The sequence below is a fragment of the Lathyrus oleraceus genome, chromosome 4, assembly GCF_024323335.1.
Source record: "Lathyrus oleraceus cultivar Zhongwan6 chromosome 4, CAAS_Psat_ZW6_1.0, whole genome shotgun sequence".
Taxonomy (NCBI): domain Eukaryota; kingdom Viridiplantae; phylum Streptophyta; class Magnoliopsida; order Fabales; family Fabaceae; genus Lathyrus; species Lathyrus oleraceus.
The window spans coordinates 80210056-80215928 of NC_066582.1; the positions used below are offsets into that span (position 1 = coordinate 80210056).

Consider the following 5873-nt stretch of genomic DNA (forward strand, 5'->3'; position numbering starts at 1 on the left):
AAATCACTTGGTTTCACAAAAATTGGCATTGGCCTAGTCCTTTAGCATGTGGAGGTTGCCTAAATTCTAAGTCCAATTTGTCCAAGATCAAGTCAACAGTCCACACAAAAGTTTTTTAGGGTTTTTGTTCTTATTATGTACATTAATGGTCCAAGACCACACAAACAAACAAAATATACACAAGCAAGATATATCATACAATATGGTCCAAATGGATAAAGGGAAAATGACATTAACATAAACAATTAGAATGGTATGAATAATGGCAAATGAATAGAACTTAAAATTTAAAGTGCATTAAAATAAAGGACTTGAAATTAAATGTTAGTTGTTAATGAGTTAGAAGTTAGTATTGTTTTGCTTTTGATTTTCATTTTAAGCAATTCTTTGGAGAACACTCAACCCACTTATCACAAGCATGGATCCTTGAGCCAAGACATCTTCCAAAGGAAGGAAAAAATGCCAAGTTTCCACACAATACCATGAAAGAGGGGAGACTTACAATCTCACTAATAGAATGTTATGCCTTTTGTGTCAAAAATTTAGCGCTATGTTAAGCAATCGTAATTGGACTTATGTAGAAGTCACAACTATTTGAGGTCGGGCAATAGAATTTTGGTGTTAATGCATGTTATAGACATAGTATAATGGACTATGCTCATGAAACATATCACACACGAAAAGAATATGCAAAAGAGGTGGCTTAATCTCATTCATACATATGTTGATTTTGCAATCAACTAACCTTAGGATTTAGAGATATCATAGGCCAAATGAGATGGATGCATAAATAAGGGGAATGAAATGAAGAGGGAAGGGAATGGATCAAAACTCAAATTGGTCAAAGGAGGACTTTTACCAAATTAATATCATTCATTCATTTCGAGAGATGGAATGTACATTCCATCAATCCCCTAAATCCAATGATATTAACATAACAAAGTCAAATAAACCTTGACCAAGGCCCAACAACACAAGTCAAACTTACACAAACCATCACAAGAGGTCAACATAATTATTTGGCATTTATTCAAATTAAAAATACTAAAATAAGGCATTTAAATTAAATATGGTTTGTCAAATTCCTAAAACCTCATTAAAACACCAAAGAAATGGCCATGAGATTTATCATATGTCAAATAAGGTCAAAGGACCTTGGAGAAAAATTTTCATAATTTTTAAAGACTTAAAAGTATTTTTAAATAATTAAAAATATTCACAAAATCAATTAAATCATGAAAAATATTAATAATGATCCAAAAAATAATTTTAATTCAGAATATGAAAGAGGAATTTATTTTTAAAAAATTGGTGAAACTCTCATATTTTTTGGATCAATATAAAAATTAATATGAATTAATGAAATAAAAAAATTAAATAAAATTCAAATAATCAGAAAAAAATGAGCCACTTGATCTCCCTCATTAATTGAGGTGGCAGATCAAGTGGCTGAGCATGCGCAATCCACCATGTACTTGAGTCAACTGATCACACGCGTGGTAATCAGCATGTACGTTCAGGATTAGAACATTTTGAATGGATCATATTGCTGGGAGACGTGCCAACACACCGCCGGAGCTGTAACTCCAGTCTTCTTCTCCGGTGGACCTCACCGGACTGGTCCACCCTCAACCATCACCAAAATAAAAAAGGAGGACATGATCTGAAGGAAAAAATGGCATAGAGCATGAATCTGACCTCAATTTTTACTAACTCCACATATATAGAAAGATATGAGGAGTTTAATTTTGAGATGTGTCAACTGAGTTGCTTCGATTTGAACTCTAAGAAACTTAATCTTCCTGCCTACATTGGTAGGACTTCAGACAACCAAAGATCCAAGAGAATTGATGAGAATTGAGTGAGAATTGAAGAGATGAAGTTTTCTGAATATTACCTTCAATGTTATGCAGAACTTGAGGTTGCTTGCTTCAAACACGATCTGATCACACTTAAGAAGCTTGCAAAGAGTGGTTAGCAATGGTTCAAGGCTTTGGATCCTGGAGTTCTTGAATCTCCAACAATTAAGATTCAAACTCAATTTTCAGATTGAAAATTATCAGGTTCTCCTTTAGAATGAGAGGGTTTCAATGGGGGACAAAGCTGACGTGCAAGGTGTGTTTCAAATGAGCTCAGAGGCCATGTATTTATAGCATTTGGGATTGATAATTGCACACTTGAAAATTTGCTAAATTTGGCAATGTGATGCACAAGCTTGCATGGGCATGTACAGACCCATGAAGCAATCCATTTTGATCCAATTGCAATTGTACTGAAGTTCAAATGATGCTTGATTGGCAAGGCAATATGAAATGGAGTTTTGGACATTTGATTTCCTCCAACGGTGCAGCTCTGTGAAAGCCATGCGCAGACCTAGCAAACCTCATCCAAAATGCATGAACTTGGATTCTTTGGAAATCTTGGATCAAGGGGGAAAAGTTTGATGTTGAACACGTTTTCATTTGGATCTTGGATCATGGTGAATTTGAAGGTGGAAGTTTGGAAATTTCAACATGTTGAAAAATTTTCTAAGTGTCAAGCCATATATCTCAACATTCCACCTTGCTTAACATTTTATATGAGCCTCAAATGAGAAAGGTGTCTTAATCAAAGTTGTATATATTTCAAAGACCCTCAAAATGGTCACCAATTTAATTTCATTTGGATTTAGAATGATAGAGTTATGCATTTTTGAAGTATGGAAAAATCACTTGTTCAATGTATAGGTCAAAAATGACCTATAATGTATCCTCATATCACATGCTCATAAAAGTTGATTTATCTCTCACTCCAAACATCAAAGTTGAATTAGACATCTTGAATTTGATTGTGAAACTTGGAAATATTTCATTTCATAAAAATTGAGCAAGTTATGGCCTTGGGATATTGACTTTCAAATTAGGGTTTAGACAAAATGACCTATAATGTTTCAACATAGAAAATGATTTTCAAAGAAAAACTAGCTCTAGGTTTCAACATGAAAGTTGTTTGGAATTCCACTTAGAGTAACGTTTCTCTTGGGATCATTTTCATATGGTGAAAATTGTAGGATATAGGGCCTAGGGAGACCCAGTTTTGATCAGATGAATTCATCTGGCCAACCACCATCAACCAACTTGCTAACCTTCAATTCTCTTGAATTTCTTGGCTCATGGTAGATCATAGATGCATAAGATGATGGATTTTGAAGTTTCCCTTGAGGAATTTGATCAATTAATGAGATAGCTTGTTGGAGAAGTTACTCAAGATACCCAGTCAAACTAGGGTTTCCAAGGCAAATCACCTCCAAACTCTTGAAGAAAACATGATCAATATAACATGTAGAGATAATTGGGAATCATATATGATTCTTTGAGACATTTTGGATCAATATTTTATTGTACTATTAGCCATAAGGGCCTCAAACCCTAGATATGAACTTGATAAATCAATGTGATCATGCCCTACCTACAAAAGAGTTAGGCAAATGCAAAGACATATTTTTGGTATTTTGGTTAGTAAAATGATAATATACAAGTATGATACAATCACATGGTGCTTGGTGATCTCTCTCAAAACAAACCCAATGAGAGAGGGGTAAGGAGGATGCCGAGGTATGATCCCAATGCTAGTAGTGCTTATGATGAATTTGCGTGAGGGATCTTAGGGTCAAAACTGGGGTCTTACAACTACGTGGAACGAGTTGAAGAAAGTTTTCTTAGTACGATTATTCCCACCTAGTAAGACGACTATGCTAGGAGCCCAAATAAAAGGGTTTAAACAAAAAGATAATGAATCACTTTTTGAAGCTTGGGAGAGATACGAAGATATGATGAGGCTTTGTCCACATAACGATCTAGAAGAATGGTTGATCATCCATACCTTTTACAACGGTCTCTTGTATAACACAAGATTGACAATAGACGCCACCGCAGGTGGCGCACTGATGGATAAACCCTACAATGAGGCCTATCAACTTATTGAAAGTATGGCCTAGAATCATTACTAGTGGGGAAGCGAAAGAACCTCTGTAGAGAAACCTCCAACGAAAGGCAGCATGTACGAATTAAGCATTCTTGACCATGTCAACGCCAAGGTAGACGCTCTTACTCAAAATATAGACAACTTGACCATAACACGCGCAACCACCGTGGCTGCCGTAGCACCAAACTGCGAGATATGTGGTGTTCCATGGCATGCTGCCCCAGAATGTCATCTCTTGACAGGAACCTCCACAGACCAGGTGAACTATGCTCAAGGAAACCCTTACTCAAACACCTATAACCCAGGTTGGAAGAACCGTCCTAATTTTTTGTACAAAAACAATAATGCATTGTATGCACCTAACCAAGCACCTGCTGTACCACCAGGATATCATAAAGTTGCCACAAATACTCAAAATGCTCCTAGGAAGTCAAACCCAGAAATAATGATGGAAAACTTCATAGCTACCCAAGCCCAAACAAATAAGGATTTCCTAAATCAAAACATACACACTAGTGAGCAAATCAAGCAGTTAGCAAACAAGGTAGACACGTTAGCCACCCATAACAAAATGTTGGAAACATAAATCTCGCAAGTGGCTCAACAACAAGCACCTACTGCTGCTCCTGCAGGCACATTCCCTGGACAACCGCAACCAAACCCAAAAGGTCATGCAAATGCTATTATACTACTATTTGGGACAAAACTAGACGGTTCGACCGACCCTAGAATTCAAAACTCATCCATGCACCAAGACCCTGGTAAGGAAACTGAGAAGGAAGACGATCAAGAGGAAGATAAAAATGAGGAGGTCGTAGAGAAAGAAGAACCTTATGTGCCTCCACCACCGTATAAACCCCATATCCCTTATCCTTAAAGACTTGTTAAATCTAAAAGTGTAGGGCAATTTAAAAAAATTATAGAATTTCTAAAACAATTAAATATCACAATACCGTTTACATAAGCCATCACTCAAATGCCCTCATATGCTAAGTTTCTCAAATAAATCTTATCTAACAAGAAGAAGATAGAGGATAACGAAACCGTTACACTTACTGCTGAGTGTAGCGCCATAATACAAAACAATATGCCTCCTAAGCTGAAAGACCTAGGTAGTTTCTCCATACCATATGTAATCGGAAAGTTTGTCATAGATAAAGCACTATGCGACTTAGGAGCCAGTATTATCTTAATGCCCTTGTCCATATGTGAAAGGCTCAAAATAGGATAACTAAGACCTATGAGGATGTCCGTACAAATTGCGGATCCTTCTGTTAAATTTCCCGTGGGTATGCTAGAAAATGTTCTGGTATGCATATGACAATTCTATATTCCTACTGATTTTATAATCATGGATATAAAAGAAGATTCCAACATCCCTATCATATTAGGAAGACCATTCCTAGCTATGGCCGGAGCTATTATAGATGTTAAGAAAGGCAAGCTAACCTTTGAAGTTGGTGAGGAAAAAGTCAAATTCATTTTAACGCAATTCCTAAAGGCACCAGCTATAGACGATACCTTTTGTCTACTAGATGTCATCGATGAATGTATAAGAGAAATCGAGAATGAACAAACATCATACTCCGAAATACTGAAAATTCCAAGGCCTCCTACTTTTGAAGATGAAAATTGGAGTGAGGAATACCAAGATGATAGCCTAAGCGAATGCCTAGCACTAACGCCTGATCATATGCCTTGCCCAAAGAAACCAGCCCTAAAACTTAAGACGTTACCCAAAAATCTAAGGTACGAATTCCTAGACACTGAACTCGAGCGACCTGTAATAGTCAATGCAGACTTAGGGAAGATAGTGACCGAAAAGCTCCTACACCTTTTGAGAAAATATCCAACTGCTTTAGGATACAATATCTCAGATCTAAAAGGAATAAGCCATTCCATATGCATGC

The 5873-nt window shown here is 36.5% G+C and overlaps 1 non-coding gene across 1 annotated transcript; it reads right to left on the bottom strand.

The window, feature by feature from the left end:
* Positions 1 to 3730: 3730 nt before the first annotated feature.
* LOC127077453 (small nucleolar RNA R71) lies at positions 3731 to 3837 on the bottom strand. Its single transcript, XR_007787264.1, has one exon. It is a non-coding gene; the product is annotated as a small nucleolar RNA R71 (small nucleolar RNA).
* Positions 3838 to 5873: the final 2036 nt, after the last annotated feature.